Below are 20,709 nucleotides of genomic sequence, written 5' to 3'. Positions count from 1 at the left end.
AAGAACATAAGAACATAAGAAAGGCCGTACTGGGTCAGACCAAAGGTCCATCTAACCCAGTATCTGTCTACCGACAGTGGCCAATGCCAGGTGCCCCAGAGGGAGTGAACCTAACAGGCAATGATCAAGTGATCTCTCTCCTGCCATCCATCTCCATCCTCTGACGAACAGAGGCTAGGGACACCATTCTTACCCATTCTGGCTAATAGCCATTTATGGACTTAGCCACCATGAATTTATCCAGTCCCCTTTTAAACATCGTTATAGTCCTAGCCTTCACAACTCCTCAGGTAAGGAGTTCCACAAGTTGACTGTGCGCTGCATGAAGAAGAACTTCCTTTTATTTGTTTTAAACCTGCTGCCTATTAATTTCATTTGGTGACCCCTAGTTCTTGTATTATGGGGATAAGTAAATAACTTTTCCTTATCCACTTTCTCAACATCACTCATGATTTTATATACCTCTATCATGTCCCCCCTTAGTCTTCTCTTTTCCAAGCTGAAGAGTCCTAGCCTCTTTAATCTTTCCTCATATGGGACCCTCTCTAAACCCCTAATCATTTTAGTTGCCCTTTTCTGAACCTTTTCTAGTGCTAGAATATCTTTTTTGAGGTGAGGAGACCACATCTGTACACAGTATTCGAGATGTGGGCGTACCATGGATTTATATAAGGGCAATAAAATATTCTCAGTCTTATTCTCTATCCCCTTTTTAATGATACCTAACATCCTGTTTGCTTTTTTGACCGCCTCTGCACACTGCGTGGACATCTTCAGAGAACTATCCACGATGACGCCAAGATCTTTTTCCTGACTCGTTGTAGCTAAATTAGCCCCCATCATGTTGTATGTATAGTTGGAGTTATTTTTTCCAATGTGCATTACTTTACATTTATCCACATTACATTTCATTTGCCATTTTGTTGCCCAATCACTTAGTTTTGTGAGATCTTTTTGAAGTTCTTCACAATCTGCTTTGGTCTTAACTATCTTGAGAAGTTTAGTATCATCTGCAAACTTTATCCCTTCTCCTCTTTATGATTTTGATTCCCCCTTCATCTTCCCTCCCCCCCCCTTAAATCAGAACTTTTTATAGGGAACCGGTTGTTAAGATTTTGGCAGCTCATCACTGCCCACATCCCTTGAACTCCATAATAACACGCTTCACACGGTTATTTTCAACTGACATTTTTATTTTACAACAAGGCTTGTTCCCAAAACACGCTCTAACCATTAGTGTTTTTTCTTAGCAAGATTTTGTAATTTGCTGAATGAAGAAGATGTTCAACATTTCGCATAAACGTTTATCTGTCGGTTTGATGATTTAATCTAAAACGCGATTTGGGTCCTCGGCCTCTGTCACTTTGTCCACCAATTCTGCCTCTAGAGCTAAATGTTCCTGGGTTAAACAGAGGCACTGCAGTGCATATCCCAATGTGATGATGATATTTAACACATTCTCCATACACAAACTACTGCTAAAATTTCTTTAATTTTACAGTTCACATCATCTAAAGACCAGTACGCGCAGTCGTGATGCCTCTGACCGGCATCATGGCGCACCCAGGACAATCCTCATTTTGTTTCTCTCTCAGGCAGTGCTTGATGGTGGAAAAAATGCTTGGGGTCTGTTTTTTTAGATAAGACTAAGGCAGTTAAGGGGGGAGGAGAGGGAGGCGAGAGAAGGGAGTTGGCTGTTGTTTAAAATCTTGAGACTCTAGGATTGGTTCAGGAAAATAAATTCTATGCTGCTGCTGTAGAACATCTGATTGGTCCGATCCAAAGACAGTGATAACAAGTCTGAGGGGGAGTAAACCTGGGAAGTTGGTTCATTCTGCAAAAAGACTTGGAATGGTAAGATCTCTCTCTCTCTCCTCTCTCATTCAACCACGGGCTGTCTATCTTTGCCCTTTGCAAAAGGGCTTTCTTTTCCCTTTTAAACCTAGTTTTCTCTTTTATTTAACTTTTTAAATGTTTTTTTCTTAACCTACCCTATATTTAATACACCTTTTACATTTATCTCAAAATTTTCTATTCTTTAATAACATGCCAAACTAGGCTTTTAAAAGCCTCTCTCCTTACTCAACCTCACCAAAAATCTCTCTTTTCTTTAATAACTTCTCTCTCCTTTCAAACTAGCACTTTAAAAACAAAAATCTCCTTTTTCTTTAAGTTCACTTTCTATTCTTTAATAACATAGAAAACTAGGCCTTTAAAAACATCTCTTAAAAGCATCACTCAACCTCCCCAAATAACCTTTCTTTCCTTTTTTCCTCTCAACCTTACCCAAAATTTCTTTTTTTTATCTTTAAACTCTCTCACTCTATTCCAGGGATTGGCAACCTATGGCACACATGCTGAAGGTGGCACACAAGCTGATTTTCAGTGGCACTCACAGTGCCTGGGTCCTGGCCACCAGTCCAGTGGGCTCTGCATTTAAATTTAATTTTAAATGAAGCTTCTTAAACATTTTAAAAACCTTATTTACTTTACATACAACAATAGTTTAGTTATGTATTATAGACTTATAGAAAGAGGGCTTCTAAAAACGTTAAAATGTATTACTGGCACGCAAAACCTTAAATTAGAGTGAATAAATAAAGACTCAGCACACCACTTTTGAAAGGATGCCGACCCCAGCTCTATTCTTTCAATCTTTTTTTCTAAATGTATCAAAGCACAAGCACACAATACTCCCCCTATTCAAACCTAAACATTTTTTTCCAAAATGGCTGACAGCGCCAAACTTCAGCGCCAACGGAAATGAGGATGGAGGGCTGGACATAAGCCCTAAATGGGATGTGGAAACCTGTCAAAAAATACATAGTGATGAATGCTATTGAGCCATATCCTATTCCAGCACTTAACTATCCTTATAGTTAGAAAGTTTCAAGATAAGAGCCTTATTTTGTTTAATTTTGTTCTTCCTAATATCTAACCTAAATCTTCCTTGCTGCAAATTAAGCCAGACAGTGTCTCTGCAAAAGAATGGACACAAATCAGATGTCAAGAATTATAACATTCAAAAACCAGTCGGAGAACACTTCAGCCTCCCTGGTCACTCAATTACAGATCTCAAAGTCGCAATACTCCAATAAAAAAACTTGAAAAACAGACTCCAATGAGAAATGTCAGCATTGGAATTAATTTGCAACCTAGACACCATTAAGTTAGGCTTGAATATGGACTGAGAGTGGATGGGTCATTATACAAAGTAAAAACGGTTTGCTAACGGTCATGCTAATTTCCCCCCCTACTGTTACTCATACCATCTTGTCAACTGTTGGAAATGAGCCATCCTGATTATCACCACAAAAGTTTTTTTTCTCCTGCTGATAATAGCTTACCTAATAGCTCACCTTAATTAATTACTCTTGTTACAGTTGGTATGGCAACACCCATTTTTTCATGTTCTCTGTGTATATATATCTTCCTACTGTACTTTCCACTGCATGCATCCGAGGAAGTGGGTTTTAGCCCACGAAAGCTTATGCTCAAATAAATTTGTTAGTCTCTAAGGTGCCACAAGTACTCCTCATTCTTTTTTCTTTAAGTAAGTTGTTGCATACTTGTCCTTTGCGGAATTTCTTGTACTTTCCTCTGTAGCATCTGGTACTATCTGCTATCTGAGATGGTTACTGGACTAATTGGACCATAGGTGTTTCATGGTTTGGTGATCCCTATATTCCACAGGGTTTATTTTTGTTCTTGAAGATCTCCTGATTGATCTTGGAAGGGTGGTTTTGCATATTTATTTTAAAAAAGGGAGTCTGCTCAACGGATAGGTTCTTAATGGTTTTGTAGCCCTATGTTTGTTCCTGCTACAGACCACTGGTTCCCACCCCTTATGATATCCTACCACAGAACACTGATGGACCCTGGAGCTAGCCTACAGAAATAACGTAAGTGCTTTAAATGGCAAATACTTAGTATGAGTTTAAACTTAATGGGCCTTACTCATTACTTGTGTAATTACAGATCTTGTGCAGTTGATGAAAGCAAGTGGCTTGAAAAATTGTTGGTCTTACCTTTTGTTCTTGCTTTTCTGCATTTTTTCACAAGATCAGTTACAAATGAGATTAAATAATGCCACTTCGCGTTTATATCTTTCTACTAAGGACCTAGTTGAATCTCATCTTAATATAATTTACTAGTTTCTCCATATTCCAGTAATTTGAGTGCATTAATGTGGAGAAGTAGTGAAGAAAAATTGCAAATAAAATTACAGATTAGTCAATGATCTCATAAAAATTATTTGCCTTTTGCTTTCTTTAATATGGATATACCTATGAAAGCTAAGGAAAACCAGCCCTGAAAACTAAATTCCTCTAATGGATATGTAGTAATCCATAATGTAATAATGCATCTTATATTGTGGCTTTGCAAGTATCTTCTAGTTGTACTAAATCAATTACCTCAGTTAAGACATGGAGTCCTTTTTGTAGGGTATGGCTGGATGGAAGAAAAAGCAATTTATTTCAAATGCTGATTCAACACTGAACACTTCTGAGACATAATGATGTTCTATTAATAATAAGAGGCACTGTAATGATTATCAGGGGATTGTATAATTTGTGATAAGATTGTTTATTTTAACATTACTCAGCAATGGCATACTTTCATGATACTGAAATTTGTTGTCTATAAAAACTGTTTTGATGCCACCTTTATAAGATACAGCAGAGAATAGACTTCAGAAATGTATTTAATATTATATTTTTGTGTGAAATACACAATTCAAGAAAGTGAGGGCCTCATAATGCTGAGATGAGTCAGTTACATTGCAAACAGCTTACTATGCACACTTCCACAAATAGCTCTGTTAATATATCTCAGTTCTGATGTCTAATATTCCTGCATTATCAGTTCCAATTGAAGCCTGATCCTGCACCCACTGAGGCCAGGGGGAGTTTTACTATTGATTTAATGAGATGGATGGTCAAGCCCCTGGTCCTGGACATCTCTTAATAGCCCAGTCCTGCAGACATTAGTTCCAGAGGGTTTTCCTGAATCTAGGACTGAAGGATTTCACCCCAAAATAACAATACCTATAACTAGAACTGGTTGAATGATTCATTGCAAATAATTTATCCAGCAATTTTTGTCCCTTAATATACAGCAAGTTATAAATGTAGGACAGATTAAATTTAAGTGGCATGGCAGCTTGTATTATTAGCAAATTCCAAGACCAGGTCAAAATGGCAATGTTAAAACTGCTTCTGATTTCCACTTCTACAAACATTTAGAAATTATTGTAAAAAAACAAGTATTGGTGTAACAATGTCACCAAAGTATGAAAAGAAGAATGTGAGCTGAGAAGAAATCCAGGAGACTGGAAAGTGGATGGAATAAATATGCATTAATTTCTTGCTTCATGCAGAATACTTACAGTTTCTGTTGCTGTAGCAGAGAAAAATTACTGGTAGTAATAGGTCCATTTAAAATTAATGTTTCTTAAACCCTAGAATCTCAATGCAACTATAAAATGTTACTGAACCAGTGCTAATGTACTAGTGTTTTAACAATGCTGAGTAATTTTCCAGCTGTCTTGTGGTACTGTCTCTGAATAATTTTCTCTTTTGCTGTATGTGTGTTAGGGGAAGCAATCACCTTTTGAGCAAAACGATTTCGTCTCAAAACCTTCTGAGACCATCATCCTCTCTAAAGATTTTTGCCCCATTGGAACCTAATATTGAGGAAGAGGCCATCTCCTTCCCCCATGTAAGTGATGTTGCCTAATGACACCTAGCCTTCTGTCTGTTTTGCCTCAGTGATTTTAAAGCTACTATCATCTGTACTGAAAAATGTAAAATGCCATACTGCTTATTGGTTTTTGTCCCATAACCTTGGAGAGTTAGATCAATGGTTTCCAACTGCTGGTTCCTAATACTATTGGTACTTCCAACTTTTCTGACCCTAGGTTCAACTTCCATAACTTAGGGCTCAATTCTGCTGTCTTTACACTGAGTAGAATCTTAATATCCAAGCCATTCTTCCAAAATTAATGGTAGCAGTTGCATAAGTTATTATTTCATAAAAAAAGTGGAAGAATCAAGGTCTTAGTGGTTTATATGGGGCCCAGCCCCTCTGCTGCCTGCTTCTCATGTAGCTGTGTGTGCTTTACCCTGTACTGGAGAATGATGTGCTCCAAACCCCAGTTTTGTACTCTGTTCCACTGTGGAACGAAGTATGTATAACTGAATGGGGAGTTGGTCGACTCTAGATCAGAGGTTCTCAAACTGTGGTCTGCGAGCTCCATTCAGGTGGTCCGTGGAAATTCCCTCTAAGGTGCATGCCTGGGCGGCTGCACACGAAAGAATGAAGGGCCACCCACCTAATTAGTGGAGCCGCGGAGGTGTGGCTCCACTAATTAGGTGCCTGGACCCTGGAGAAGACGCACATGTAAGGTGAGGTGGTGGCCTTGGGAGGAATAGGGGGCAGTGGGTTGAAGTGGGGGAAATAGGAGGTAGGTGTGGGGACAGTGGGGTGAGAAGAGTGGGCGGAGGAATTTGGGATGTTCAGGGCTGCGGCGGCCAGAGAAAGAGGCGACTTTCCCCAGCTCCAGAGCTGCGGCTGCTGGGGAGAGACCTCCATCCTTCCCAGCCCAAGCTCAGGGGCTGCTGTGGTGGAGGAGAGAGAGCACATCCATTGCATTAGAAAGGTCAGACTACTGATATTAAAATATGAGTTATGTGCTTTTATTTGTAGAACAAAAACCTGTTAATTATTTTTTTAATATAGTGCTTTTATCCAAAGGGCTTTACAATAGTTAGCTAACGGTACAAACAACATTTGGAAAGATCATTAAGTGTTCCACTGAGACCCTCAGCAATTTTCAAGTGGTCCGTGAAAAAAAAGTTTGAGAACCACTGCTCTAGATGGTACAGATGAGGTTTCAGCTGAGTAAACTTGCAGTTGCCTGAAAAGGTTGGGTACCCATTGACTTAAGATGTCTTTCATTAATCCTCTATTTTCAGCGGTGATTATTTAATAAAGTGCCCTGAGCCATTAAAGTTCATTTGGCAGTTGCTTTCCCCCCTTTCCAAAATCTTACTCACATGATAGAGTCTGACTTAATTTTTTATAAAGGGCTTTGCACTGGGAAACAAAAGACCCAGTTACAGGACTAACTACAAAGGGCAAAACCCCAGAAAAGAAGGAAATATTGTTCATACTGTGTCAGCAGCTGCAGCTCTCACAATGCAACCAGCAGGCAGGGCAAGGGCCACAAGGTCCTATGGACCCCCTGCAACTGTTCAAGGGGCCCTCCCAGCTCATTGGCCGGGGAATTGAGGGGGAGAGTATCTGCATGTGGAACCCTGGTAACTGGGAGGTTTTAGTAACTGGGATAGAATGAGGGATTCCTGGACTGGGTCTCTGGGGGAGACCTTGGAAATGGAGAGGACGAGGCTGTGGGGGGCCCTGGTAAAGGGAGGGATTGGGGATCCATAGATGGGATTGTGCTGGAGGTACTGACAGGGGGGTGGGTGGGCTGGTGGTGGTGGAGGGGAACAAGGTCCTATGGCAGACTCCAAGTAAGGGTGGTGGTATTTAAACGGGGGTTGCAGGACAAAGGGCCCCCAGTAACTGTGTGTAAGGAGAGGCGAGGAGGGCAGGGCAGATGGCCCCTGGTAGAGGTGCATAGTGTGTTTGTAGAGGAGGTAGGGGTTCTGGTATCTATTGGGTTTCCGGGAAACTGTGTGTGTGTGGGGGGGAAAGTGGGGGTGGCTCTGGTAACTGTGGAGGTAGCCCCAGTAACTGGGGGGTGGGGGGAGAGAAGCTCTGGTAACTGTGTGTGTGTGTGTGTGTGGGGGGGGGGGAACAAATAGTCCTGGCAACCTGGGGTGGGGGGGCTGGTAACTTTGTGTGTGTGTGTGAGAAGCTCTGGCGACTGGGGGAGCAGGTGTGTGGGGTGACTCTGGCCACTGGGGGGCTACTGTGTATGTGGTGGTGAGAGGTCCTAGTAACTGTGCGGGGAGGGGGCTGCTGTGTGCGTCGGGAGAAGAACGGACTGTGCTGGGATCCCGTAGGGGGGCGCCCGCCTTTGTGCACGGGGTGGGTGAGCCGGGGGAAAGGAGTTCTCCTCCCCCTTCCCTCAGGGTCCACTCCCCACGCAGGTCACTCAGGGCTCCCTGCTCGAGCCAGTTGAGTGACAGGCCGCCTCTCCCTCCGCAGCCTCCGGCTTCCCCATTGGCCATTTGCGCACGCCAATCATTTTGTGTGTACGCGAATTCTGAGTCCCATTGGTGGACCTTGCCCCGCCCCCTCGGCTTGCGGTTGAGTGGGCGTGTCTTGGGGCGGGCCGCCAGTGGTGGGGGTCTCGGACACGGGGCAAGCCGAGAGAAGTCTTACGCACGGCGGCTGCCTACGGAGGCGGGTGAGGGGCCGGCGCGAGGTGAGTGCGGGTGGGGGCCAGGCGACCCCGAACGCGCATCCTTCGCGGCGGGTACTGGGGGTTCTCCTGACCCTCCCCCCCGTGAGCGACCAGCTGCCGCCGAGGTAGACTCCGCAAGGGGCGGCGGTTTGGTCCCGCCCCGCCCCGCCAGCCCGGGGAGATAATCCCCCCTCATCCCCCCTGCCGGCCCCCGGCCTCCTGCCGGACCCGCGCCCCTCCCTCCCGGAGCGGGTGGGGCTGTGAGGGGCGCCCCCCCCACTCCGAGGCCGGTGCTGCGGGTGCCCGGCCCGCTGAGGGGCGAGGGCTGTGGGAAGAGCGGAGCTGGATCCCGGGCTCCGGCTGGGGGAAAGGGGGACCCCGGCCAAAGGCTTCGCCTCCGCCCCGCGGTTCCGGAGTGTCTGTGAGGCCGCCCTGCGGACCCCCCGCGGGGGGGAGATAATAGTGTAACCCCCCCCCCCCGCGCCCCTGTCCCGGCCACTCTCGCGCGCGGAACGCCTCCCCAGCTGCTGCACGGCAGAGGTAGCCCGCAGCCGTGCCGGGTGCCCCTCACTGCGGCCAGCGCGCGTGAATCTCACACACACACCCCCGTCCCCCCGGAGGTGCTGCTGGCTCCCATCACACTCGTTATTTCTGAGTTCTAAAATAGGTTTTGTTTCCTAAAAAGCGCATTTGAGATGTCCCTAAACTCCCCCTCCAGACATCTCAAAAGCGACCTGTGGCTTTATCTGAGCAGCTGGTTTTTTGAAATCTTTTTTTTGTGTGGGAGGAAGTGTGGTTTAGTGGTTAGAGTACAAAAAGGCTACTTTGGCTTCTGAGTTCTCTCTCTGCCACCAGCTTATTATATGTCTTTGGCTTATTTACTTAGGCTCCTTTGAAGTTAGTGGTAATACTTAACAGGAATCTAATTTGTCCCTTAAAGATACACTGATGTCTTAAAATCTAGGCAGTTTTAAAAAAAGTTTGAATATTCCTTCTGTCAGCTTTTGTGGTTTTGCAGTTGCATTTCCCTTTTAAAAAATACTTTTCTCTTTGTGCCTTGCTGTGGGAAAGAGCTATTCAAAAATCTGGGAGACAGACCGCCCATGCAGGAGAGCTGTGAACTCAATAATACCCAGTGTTGTCAAATGCACAAAATAAACTGAAAAAACAGAGGAATACTTTTTCCTCTAATTTTTCACATGTAGTAGTAGTAGGTGTTACTTGTAAGAAAAGTAGTTTAAAAACTTTCACAGAAGTTGTGATTTAAAAAAAAAAGTTGAATGTTTATTTCTAAAAATAGCAGTGTGAACAAACCCTGCCCCTGGCTCCTACTGAGACTTGGGGCTGGTCTACACTACTGTGTAAGTAGTTGTAATTTACATAACTTATGGGTGTGAAAGAGACACCCCGCCCAGAGCGCTGCAAGTTACATCGACTTAAGCGCTGTCCACACAGTTGCTATGTAGGTGGGAGACGCTCTCCCACCAAGATGCTTTCCTGCTGACATAGCTTCCGCCTCTGCAGAGATGGAGTAATTATGCTGATGGGAGAGCGCTGTCCTGTCAGCATAGCTAGTCTTCACCAGACATGCTGCAGCTGAGCAGTTGCATCGGTGCAGCTGGCCGATGTAGCGCCGTAGTGTAGACTTGCCCTTAGACTAACTACTAGAGCGCAGACCCCTGGGGTCGGGTGGGCTTGAGTGCCCAAGCTACCACTGGAGCCAGAATGTCCATGCTGCTATTTTTAGCATGGTATCTCAAGCCCAATTAGTGCAAGTTTGTCTACTGCACTGGGCAGCTTGATCCCACTGTAGTATAGACATAGTCTCTGTGCCTCAGTTTCTCCATCTGTGAAATGTGGCTAATACTTTACAACAATGTTGGATATAGCTATAAGATTTCTGGGTAGAAGTGTTGTGTAAGTATTTCAGTTCTGCGCTGAAAAATTTTAGTTGATTTTAATAAAATAGCCTTTTGATTACATTTTTCTTGTTTGTATGTTGCATAAGGTTGACTTCCAAATATTATTGCATTGTGATTCCTCTGATTTTATTTTATTTAAACAATTTCATGATCCTGCAAGCTCTGAAGCACATGCATAAGATACTATGGATAAGACTGCTCTCAACAGCCCTGCTTCTCAGGCACAATAAGATTGTCTACCCCAAGGATAGACTTTTCTGTGCAGGACATGTGGCTTTCTTGAAGGGTGGTTCCAGAACTGTAGGAAATAATCCAGCATCTGAGACCCACCACAAACTTTACCACCTTCTGCTCCAAGTGCAAAGCACTCTTGCTCAACCTTGCTTTTATTAATATAAACACATGATACATGTAAGCACGGTGTTCATTTATTAAATACACTTCTACCCCGATATAACACGAATTCGGATATAATGCGGAAAAGCAGTGCTCTGGGGTGGGGGTGAGGGACTGCGCACTCTGGTGGATCAAAACAAGTTCAATATAACGTGGTTTCACCTATAACGCGGTAAGATTTTTTTTGGCTTCCGAGGGCAGCGTTCTATCGAGGTAGAGGTATAATACAGAATCCTCACACAATCTTCCATTATGGGGAGAAAGAAGGAAGAACTGCATGCGACAGATGCTAGTCATGTTACTTATACACTTCAGGATGTTTAGGAGGGCAGTGTAAGTACCTCAGTAGAATAGACCCTTGAGGAAATTTTCAAAGGAGCTAATGGTAGTTAGGCACCTAATTGCCATTGACAGTCAGTGAGAGTTAGGTGCCTAACTGTTGCCTGTGTCTTTTTGAAAATCTTCCCTTTGAAGTTTAGGGCTTCTGCTCTGAGAGCCTGATCTTGCTCTAATTTAAGTTAATGGGTTTAGGATAATGTGTGCCCTGATTCCCTTAGCTACTGGTAGGAATTTAAAAAAGTTGTGTAGTGCATGCACTCAGATCTCTGTGTTGGTTCTAAATCCTCCCATAGTATGCTTTCCCAAATCTCCCTCTCCTGCTTGTGGGAAAGCGTGAGCAAGAAGTGTTTTTGCAGTTCTGCTGGCTAGTACTCTGCTCTTGCAGTAGTGTCTCTGCTTGGTGTCTACGTACCACTGTATTGTATGCTGAAACAGGTTGCATAGTACTTTAGTTTTTTTTTTTAACAGGCTACATTAATTCATATTTCACAATATAGTGCCCATCAAGTTTTTGAAAATGGTAGCACCACTGGAATGAACAGAGTGAACATAGTTCAATATCCTGTGCAGCCAATTCACAGCTATTGTAAGTGGTGAGTTACACCACTTATGCCAATAATATATTATATTTTGGGTGTTCAGCATGCTTTGCTACAATGATGTTGAGCTCTGTTGATCCTCTCAATGCCAGCAGGACACCCTTCATGAGGAGTAGGAAATCTGAGACTCATTGTTTTAATTGATATTTCTGACAACTAGTAGTAGTCTTAAGGGTAGGGATCTGGATACATTCTCATTGTTTAGAGAGATCAGTATATGAATGTGCGTTTTCCAGACAATTGCTTTTGTTTATCTTTATATGTATTGTGATGGTGCTTGGAGGGCCCCATTGTGTGAGGAACTGGACAAACACAGAGCAAGAGACAGTTCCTGCCCCCAAAGAATTTACAATCTAAATAGGTTAGGGGAACAAAAAGTGGTAGAAATGGAATATTGTTACCCCCATTTTACAGACAGGGAACTGAGGCATAGAGAGTACACCCATAATCACACAGGAAGCCTGTGACAGTGCTAGGAATTGAACCCAGATATCATAGAATCATAGAAGATTAGGGTTGGAAGAGACTTCAGGAGGTCATCTAATCCAACCCCCTGCTCAAAGCAGGACCCTGAGGTTTAGGGCTTATCCACACAGAGTGGCAATGGGAGTGCATTTGAGAAATCACACGATGTTGCACTTTAACTGGTCTAGTAGACCCTGCTGGTGCACACTAAAAGTTCCCTAATGCCTTTTACTGTAGTATGTCAGAGCATGCTAGGAAACATTTAGGGTGCATCCACAGGGTCTCGGACCAGTTAATGTACAATATATTAGTGTGCTTTAGAAATCACACCCTTGTACTGTGTATTATCCTACTGTGGACAAACCCTTAATTCAGTGTTGTAGCCATCCTTCCACTTATTATCCCTGAAAATTATCCCAGAAAACTGAGTGGCTGCATGGAAGAAGTAATGAAAATATTGTCTGAAACTGCATCACATCCATTTGCTTAACTATTTTTTAAATTTGTGCACAGATTTTTTTTTCCTTCACATCTTCATGAGAAACTGCCAAATTTATAATTTGGAAACCAACCCATAGTGTGATTATTGTCACTGATAGCACAGTAGCTTATTTTCAACAGAAAAATTGATATTTGATTTCTCAGAGCACAAGAAACTTTTTTGTTGTTGTTGCTAGTGTCAACTGTCAAGACAGTAAGTTAAGGATCAAAATGAAAGTCTATGGAATGGTTCTTTTAAGTTGTTTGCTGTTATAACAGTTGTGATATGTGACATTCTTGCAGAGGAAACGGGATAATTCTGCAAATGAGATTTCTTCAGACTATTGATTCAAGTTATATTAAAGTGCTAACTATTTTAAATAGATAAATGTTAACTGAATGTGTTCTCCTTTGAAATCCTACAAACAATAAATCCCAAAGCTTGTCAGTAAACCCTTAAACCGACACCATACTTAATTTTACCCATTTCGCAAATCAGACTGGCTTTAACATAAACTTAATGTTATTTAAATTTAGGATTTTGTATGTAGTCGTACCTGGTAAAGGTCTAGATTAGGGATCGGCAACTTTTGACTCGTGGCCTGCCAGGATAAGCACTCTGGCTGGCCGTGCTATGCCAGTTTGTTTACCTGTTGCGTCCACAGGTTCGGCCGATTGTGGCTCCCACTGGCCGTGGTTCGCCACTCCACGCCAATGGGGGAGGCCGGAAGCAGTAGCCAGCACATCCCTTGGCCTGTGCTGCTTCCCGCAGCCCCCATTGGTCTGGAGCAGTGAACCGCGGCCAGTGGGAGACACAATCAGTTGAACCTGTGGACACGGCAGGTAAACAAATTGGCCCACCTTGGCGGGCCGTGTGCCAAAGGTTGCCGATCCCTCGTCTAGATTCAACTTTTTAAAAAATCCTTAATTTCTACTTCATGGAAGTTTTTAGCTTTCTCAATACTTTGGGGACTTGTCTTACTGATATATATATAATCAGCTCCCACTCATTGTAATAGATGTGTGTAGTATCAGAATAAGGGTCTTGGAATAATTTGAATGTTTATATAGGGTTAAGAATAGCTTTGTAAGTCCAGCAGCACTTCTAGGCCACACATATTGAAAACACTTTTCTTTCTGCATATTTATGATGATCTTTATTGGACTTATTTGACTAGGTGTAACTTGGAAAAGTAACAATCTTTGATGTTTTACATTATCTGTTTTAAGGTGGCAAGATATTAAGGATTGCTTACTAAGTAACTATTTTAGGTCAAATTCATTTAAGTTTTAGCACAATGACACACGTGAACTATTAAGCCTAAAACACAAGATATGTAATTTACATATTGCGAAAGTAATTGTTTTAAAAAATTATTGGCTTTTTTGTGAATACTGATAGTATGTAGGGGAACAACTTTCTTTACAAGCCTGTGGAATTTTTTCTGTTTGCTAGGATCTTAGTTCTACATTGAACTATCTGAAAGAACTTAAACAGAATGCTGATGTTTCAGAATGGGCTTTGTATGAAATTGGCAAAGCATTAGCTTCACGTTTTGTCTTGGAGTTGGGCAGCATACAAATAGTTTCTCTATAGTTTGTAGATTAATACTGATTCTTTAGATATTTGGAGACTTTTTAAATTTGTTAAATATGGTGTGACTTGTGAAACAAATGCTGGTAATTGGGAGAGAGCTTATGTACAGATGCAGAAAGTATCATTGACATCTGTTCTGAGTTCATACTCTGCAGACATCACTGTTGATTAAAAAAGTAATCCATGCTGTGCCAACTCTCATAACTTCTATTAATACATCATGAACAGAGTTTTAGTATGACTTATGTGCATTTCTCCACAGTGCAAGTATGCAACAAAATTCCTAAAGGTTGCCCAAAGAATGACATTTGCACTTAATATAGTCGTTTTCTCTATGTATCCATATAAAATTAACTTCCATCTAACTGGATAGTAGCGGAAAGTTTTCCTTCATGACATTACCTTCTTCAGATCCTTGCTGTAGGCGTATTGTGTCTTAACGTGAACTGTAGAATCATTTATTGTAGAAAAACTGTTGGTGGGCATTCATGCATAATATCCCTTGGGTTGAGTCTACATTCTGTTTTTTTGTAATATCCCACAATTGTTGTAGGTCACTGTCATCTAGACCTGTTCATAACCGTAAAAATGCCAGTAACTGGTCTACACCATTGCAACCCTGATGGAGCTATAGCAACCATAGGAGATTAGGGGAAAACTCAGTGTAGATAAGGTTTCTGATCCAGTCTTCTGGAATGGGGAGGGTATGAAAAACCTAACCCCTGATTGTCCCTCAGTTACTGTCTGTTTGCCAACTTTGGAGGTTATGGTCTACAGTTCTTTCCTACGTTAACCTTAATAACTGTTAGTGTTCTTCCCTCCCCCCGCTTAATATCAGAGGCCTGGGGGAGGCAAGAACGGGGCTGCATAGGGCCCCAGAATAGCTAGGGACGGCCCTGGGTCTCCACATAGCTCCCGTCTCCTGACCTGGCCCGCAGCAAAGAAGGCAGGCTCTCTCTCTTACTTTTCTGGAGGCGGGTGGGGAGGAGCTGCTGCTTTGTTCTAGCGCCACAGCGCCCTGATTGGTGGACAAAAGGCCGAACTGCAGCAACATTTTGGCAGAAGCTTTTTTCTGCGCAAAAACTAAAAATGTGCGGGGCTCATTAATTATGTGCACAGTAGTGCAGAATTCCCCCAGGAGCAATAATCTAAGAAAATGTGTGTTCTAAGAAACTGAGAGAAGGTCTCTTGAATTAGGGCAAGGAACCTGGACTGATATAGACAAGCTATAAAGGCCAGTCTGCACTAGCAAAATGACTTGTAACCTGATGAGAAGGAAGTGAGAGGGTGGGGGGGGGAACCAAGAAACATGTCCTGTCCATCCAAATGCCCATTCTTCTCTTTCTTCTTAGGCACAACCAGCTCAGGTAGATCAAAGCAGTATTCAGATCCTCCAGAAAATTCTGCTGCTCTACTCAAGAGCTGAAATATTGTTTCCTCTGTTTCCAAAGGATTAAAGAATGACCACTCTAGATTGAGGACACCTTGAAAAGAGAACTCTGATCTGGTCTCTGAGTCCCTGCCATGGCCTCCTTCATAAATAATGCCATTAGCCTGTGGCTCATTTGTCATTGACACTTTGGTGTAAATGCCACAAAGGGTACACTCCCTTTTAAATAATCCCCTTCAGCCAGAAATTTAAGATGTTTTGCGATGGGTAAAACACCTGTTTGGCAATAGGCACTTTAGCGAGGCAAGATATTAAGGAGGAGGTACTTTTCAAATTCTGTTCTCAGAACTCACCATTACAAGAGTTATATCCCAGAGCAATGGGGCGGGGCTGGCTTGGGGGAACCTGGGAATCCAACCCTGCTGCAGTCCTCAGGGGAGTGGGGGTGGGGCTGGGGCAGAGCAGGGGTGGGAAGAGGTGGGGCTGGGCGGGGGAGGGAAGAGGCGGGGTGGAGCAGGGGTGGGGTCCATGAGGAAGGGGCAGAGCAGGGGCTGAAGCAGCATGCAGCTGTGCAGGGCTCCTGGTGCCCCACGCAGCTGCGTACTTTGCGTATGGGTAAGGATGGCCCCGGGGAGACTGATAGGGTAGGGTGCTGGGGGGTCAGGAATCTTAAAAAATGTCAAAACATTTCCTGAATCTTTTTTGTTGTCTGTATTGTTTCAAAATACCCGTTAGCAAGTATGTCTGTAATAAATGACCAAAAATAATTGAAACTGGTGTGTTATTTTGACAAATAAAATATGCAGAATTGTGCAGAATTTTTAATTTTTTGTTTCAGAATTTTTTATTTTTTGCGCAGAATTCCCCCAGGAGTAGATTGTTAGCAAATGAGTGGTGGCTATCTTTTTGTGACTTGGTGATATTCTCTAGTTGGCGTGGATTCATCAACTAGCAGGCAAAAATTCAAAAACAGTCTGAGTTATACTACTACAGTAACTACATTAGTAATGAAAAAGCAACCAGTGTGTAGTAAGGCCAACTACTTTGTAATCTGTGTTACAGGTCAAGTTGTGTATCTGACTTGAGGGCTGCTTCTTTTTGTTTTGTTTTGTTTTGTTTTTGTTCCAGCTTACTGGTTACTTTGTATAATGTTGCAAAACTTATTTCTCCTTTAGGTATTATAGGTTCCCACTCTTTCCTGGAATGCGTAAATGACACAAAACCCCATGTATCAAATCTGGATTTGTCAAAGTAATTTTTCTTCTCTGTCCATATCCAGATAGACACTTTTGACATTATTTGGCAGTGATTGAAATACCCCATTATAACACCACCCGATATAACACGAATTCGGATATAACATGGCAAAGCAGTGCTCCGGGGGGGTGAGGCTGCACACTCTAGTGGATCAAATCAAGTTCGATATAACGCGGTTTCACCTATAACACGGTAAGATTTTTTGGCTCCCGAGGACAGTGTTATATCGAGGTAGAGATGTATATATAGAGAGTGCATGCAACACGTGCTTTATGTTTTGCTTATTTTTATTTTTTTGTATAAAGAATGAGTGTAAATATTTCAAAAATGTTTACTTTCAGCTTATTGCCTTTAAAGAGAGATTATCAACTGAAAATGTTGTTTAATATTATGAAGGCGCACTCTCATCTCTAGAGTTAAGGTTTAGTTGAGTTTTGCACTCAAAGTAGGGGTTCAGTCACTTTGTGTGGAAAAATAGTTTGCTCCCCAAAATTGCAGCAATGTAAAGCAACTGAAAAATAGTTTTTCTCTAATCTTATTAATCTTGTTTTCTTCTGTTACTTGTGGCTTCAGTGGGTAAAATATTTCAGACAATTGTAACTTATAATTTACTGGACTGCTAAACTTAAAGTTGTGTAAAGTAAAATGTTGTTTACAGTATTAGTTTTTTACTTTTCTACCTTGCAACTGTCTTCTTCGATCTGCTCTTCCTTGTATCTAGAAGTTGAGTCATTGTTTGACTGCATTGTCATGTGTCTCTTGCCTAGCTCAGCTATGAGCACATGCAATACTCAAATTGCTCTTGGTACATATACATGTATACTCGACTAGCTCGAGTGGAATACCTCTAGTTTGAGTAAGCGCAGCCACATTGCAAAGGGTAACTTGAGCAATCCTGGAGTTACTGAATGCACACTGTCCCAGTACTGACTTGAGTGGAGGTGCTTGCTTCCTGGGACCATATCTCTTGGTTTTGAAACATTGCACTGTTCCAAGCTGCTCCTTCCAGACTTCAGCGGTGTATTTAGGGGAAACTTTTTTTTATCCATTCTGAGCACATGGGTGGATATGGTATTTGCCTGGCAACTTGTTAAAGTACATATCTTCTGCCTGTGTTTGTGGTCTGCATTCTGGTTGGAAGCCACTGGAGACAAGTAATGCAGGCTTTTAGAGCTGTGCCATGTCCCTATTCCAGTGGTCACCAAACTTTTCAGGATCATGCCCCTCTCCCTGGAGCTGTGGCTGGGAGTAGGACTGTGGCTCCAGAAGGGGCTGGGGGGATGTGGACGGGGTAAGGGGGCTAAGGCTAGTGGCAGGGCCCCAGCTAGGAGTGGGGTGCACTCCTTTCCCGCCCCTTATGAGGGCTGGCTCAGGCCCTGCTGCGCCCTTCAAAAGTTCCTCTGTGCCCCACATTTTGTGGACCTCTGCCCTATTCAGACTGGTAGTTTTGGACTAAGAACAGCAGTGGACCCAGAATTTCCACATGAGGAAAGGCACCTTCTTGGAACTGTGCAATGAGCTTTTCCCAGCCATTTGGTACCAGGACACGCAGGTCAGTTCAGAAGCTTTTGTCATCTGGAAGTTGACTACCTCAGACAGTTACAGGTCAATGACTAATCATTTTGGTATTGGCAAGTAAACAGTCCGTGCTCTGGCGATAGAGAGGTCTGCAAGACAGAAATAACTGGTTCACCAATGGGTAGTTAAGATTACTAATATCCTTGACTCATAGTAGCAGCTTTGAATGCATGGACTTTCTGACCTGCGCTGGAGCCATTGATGGCACACATGCCCATTATTTGCCCTCCATCCCCTCTTCCCCTCCTCTCCTTCCCCTTCCCCCAAGGGTGCCTATGATTGTCAACTGCAAAGGGTACTACTCCATTGTTTTGCAGGCTTTGATGGACTACAGAGGGATATTCAGTATAATTTTGTGGGATTCATGGCAAAGTGCATGCTACCAGGGTATTCTGAAGATCAGGCCTTTTTGAATTGGGACAAACAGGAATTTACAATTAAAATGGATGTCAGTGGGCTGTCTGTGCCCACTGTTTTTTGAGAGACCCAGCCTACTCTCTACTACCTTGGTTCATTAAGCTGTACCTTGACATGAGAGCACCTGGCAGAAGAAGGTTCAGTCGGACCCTGTTCAGTATGATTGTGGCCAACCGAATTCCAGATGGTGCTGCCTACAGAACTGGTTGGACTGCAGCGGCGTCTATAATGCCATTCATGTCAATGGGGGTATGTTGTGTTCTGGGCGGGCTTAGTTTAGAGGGGATACTTTGGCCCAGTCTGGGGACATGATTGTGCTTCTTTACAGACTTCCTGGAAGCAGCCAGAATGTGCTCTAACTGGTGTTAGTTGTAGGCTTGGAGGGAGGAATGGGAAAATTAGATTGATAGGAAAACAACCTGTGCATGTATTGTGAAGATGATTGTGCAATAAAGTATCTGTTGTGAAGTTCCTCTCCCTCTTTGTTGCTGTCCAGCTGTCTTAACAAGGTGCTATGCACATAAACATGATAGATGAACAAGGTGTACAGTATAGTGTCACATGTATGGGAAGTGCATATGGTTAGGGTACCTATCATCACTCCACCGTGCCTGCAAGAGGTGGAGTGCATTGGGTAAAGCTGCTCATGGTCATTTCCATCTAGGGACTGGTTAACTGCCTCACACAGAAGTAACTGGCTGCAGGTCATGATAGCTTGGAGGGGAGTTCATAACAGCAGGTGGTATGTTGTTCTGGTTCTTGTTGATCATGATGCCCAGCATGCACCTCAGACTGCTGCTGTCTCATGGCACAGTCATGGGCAATGTATTTGGCCACCCTCCCACCCTCTGCAGCATCCTCTCAGCTTCAGCCAGGGATTGCCATTCCTGCTCCAGCATGTCTTTCAGAAGCTTGAACCTTCTGCCAAAGTGCCTGCAGATCTCCACATGTCCTTTTCCTTCTGCTTCTGATGTTCTGGACTGTGGCACTGATGGTCCAGTGGCTTTCTGGGGGCTGGGTTGCACCTGGGTAATATGTGCCTATAAAGCACACAGATAGTACATAATTTTTCTGCTTAAGGTTTAAAAAAAAGGGAAAAACTTCTTCTCTTTAACTTTTCCGCATCAGGTCAATGCAAAAGTTGCAACTTCTGTCTCAAGGGCATGTAATTCCTTCCATAACTGAAATTCTCCACTTTGTAGCTGCTGGATTCGAAGGTTCCTGTCCATCCTAACAAAGGCAAGTGTTTTACATTTATTAACCACCCCCATCCCTACCAAAAAATGGCCTAAAGAGCATGCATGAGTAGTGAGGGAGGCCTGGAACACCAGACCAATACTAGTGATGCTCCTAACATTATTTCATGCTGTGGTGGCATTGGAAGATGTTTACTCACTTGAGTTTCTTCAGCGGAAATAAGGGGAGGAGAGAAGTTTCCCTCCTGAGGCCTGGAATAACCATCCACCTGTGTCCTGGACCTGCTCTGCCATCTCTTGACTGAGGAGCAAAGTAATGACTGGCAGGGAATGGTGAGCTACAAGAGAGGATGTGGAAAGTTTACTGTGCCTAGAAACTTCAAAGACCATTTGGAAACCCTCTTCATAGATTGATAGATTCTAAGCCCAGAAGGGACCATTGTTATCATCCAGTCTGACCTGTATAGCACAGGACATAGGACTTCCCCCAAATAATTACATCTTTTAGAAAAAATATGCAATCTTGATTTAAAATTGTTAATGATACAGAAGCCACAGTAAATTATTCCAATGGTTAATTATTCATTGTTAAATTCAGTCCGGATATAAGGTGTAAATGTATCTAGCTTCAATTGTCAGCCTTTTTGTACCTTTTCTCTGTTAGATTGAAGAGCCCATTATCAAATATTTATTCCCTAT

At 43.1% G+C, this 20,709-nt stretch overlaps 1 protein-coding gene across 5 annotated transcripts in view; it reads left to right on the top strand.

The window, feature by feature from the left end:
• The first annotated feature begins 8,321 nt into the window (after positions 1 to 8,321).
• The window catches only part of WASF3 (WASP family member 3), a 146,836-nt gene continuing 134,448 nt past the window's right edge, over positions 8,322 to 20,709 (top strand). For 2 of the 5 annotated variants that reach the window (XM_045017215.1, XM_045017183.1), the window contains exon 1: positions 8,322 to 8,395. The gene's annotated coding sequence lies outside the window, so the exon portion shown is untranslated. Of the gene's footprint in view, positions 8,396 to 8,478; positions 8,500 to 20,709 lie in introns of those variants that run through there. The other 3 variants (XM_045017190.1, XM_045017208.1, XM_045017199.1) reach the window with 2 other exon arrangements.

Source organism: Mauremys mutica, chromosome 1 (assembly GCF_020497125.1).
Source record: "Mauremys mutica isolate MM-2020 ecotype Southern chromosome 1, ASM2049712v1, whole genome shotgun sequence".
Classification (NCBI taxonomy): domain Eukaryota; kingdom Metazoa; phylum Chordata; order Testudines; family Geoemydidae; genus Mauremys; species Mauremys mutica.
The sequence above is the reverse complement of the archived record's forward strand: the minus strand, read 5'-3'. Positions and strand labels throughout refer to the sequence as shown.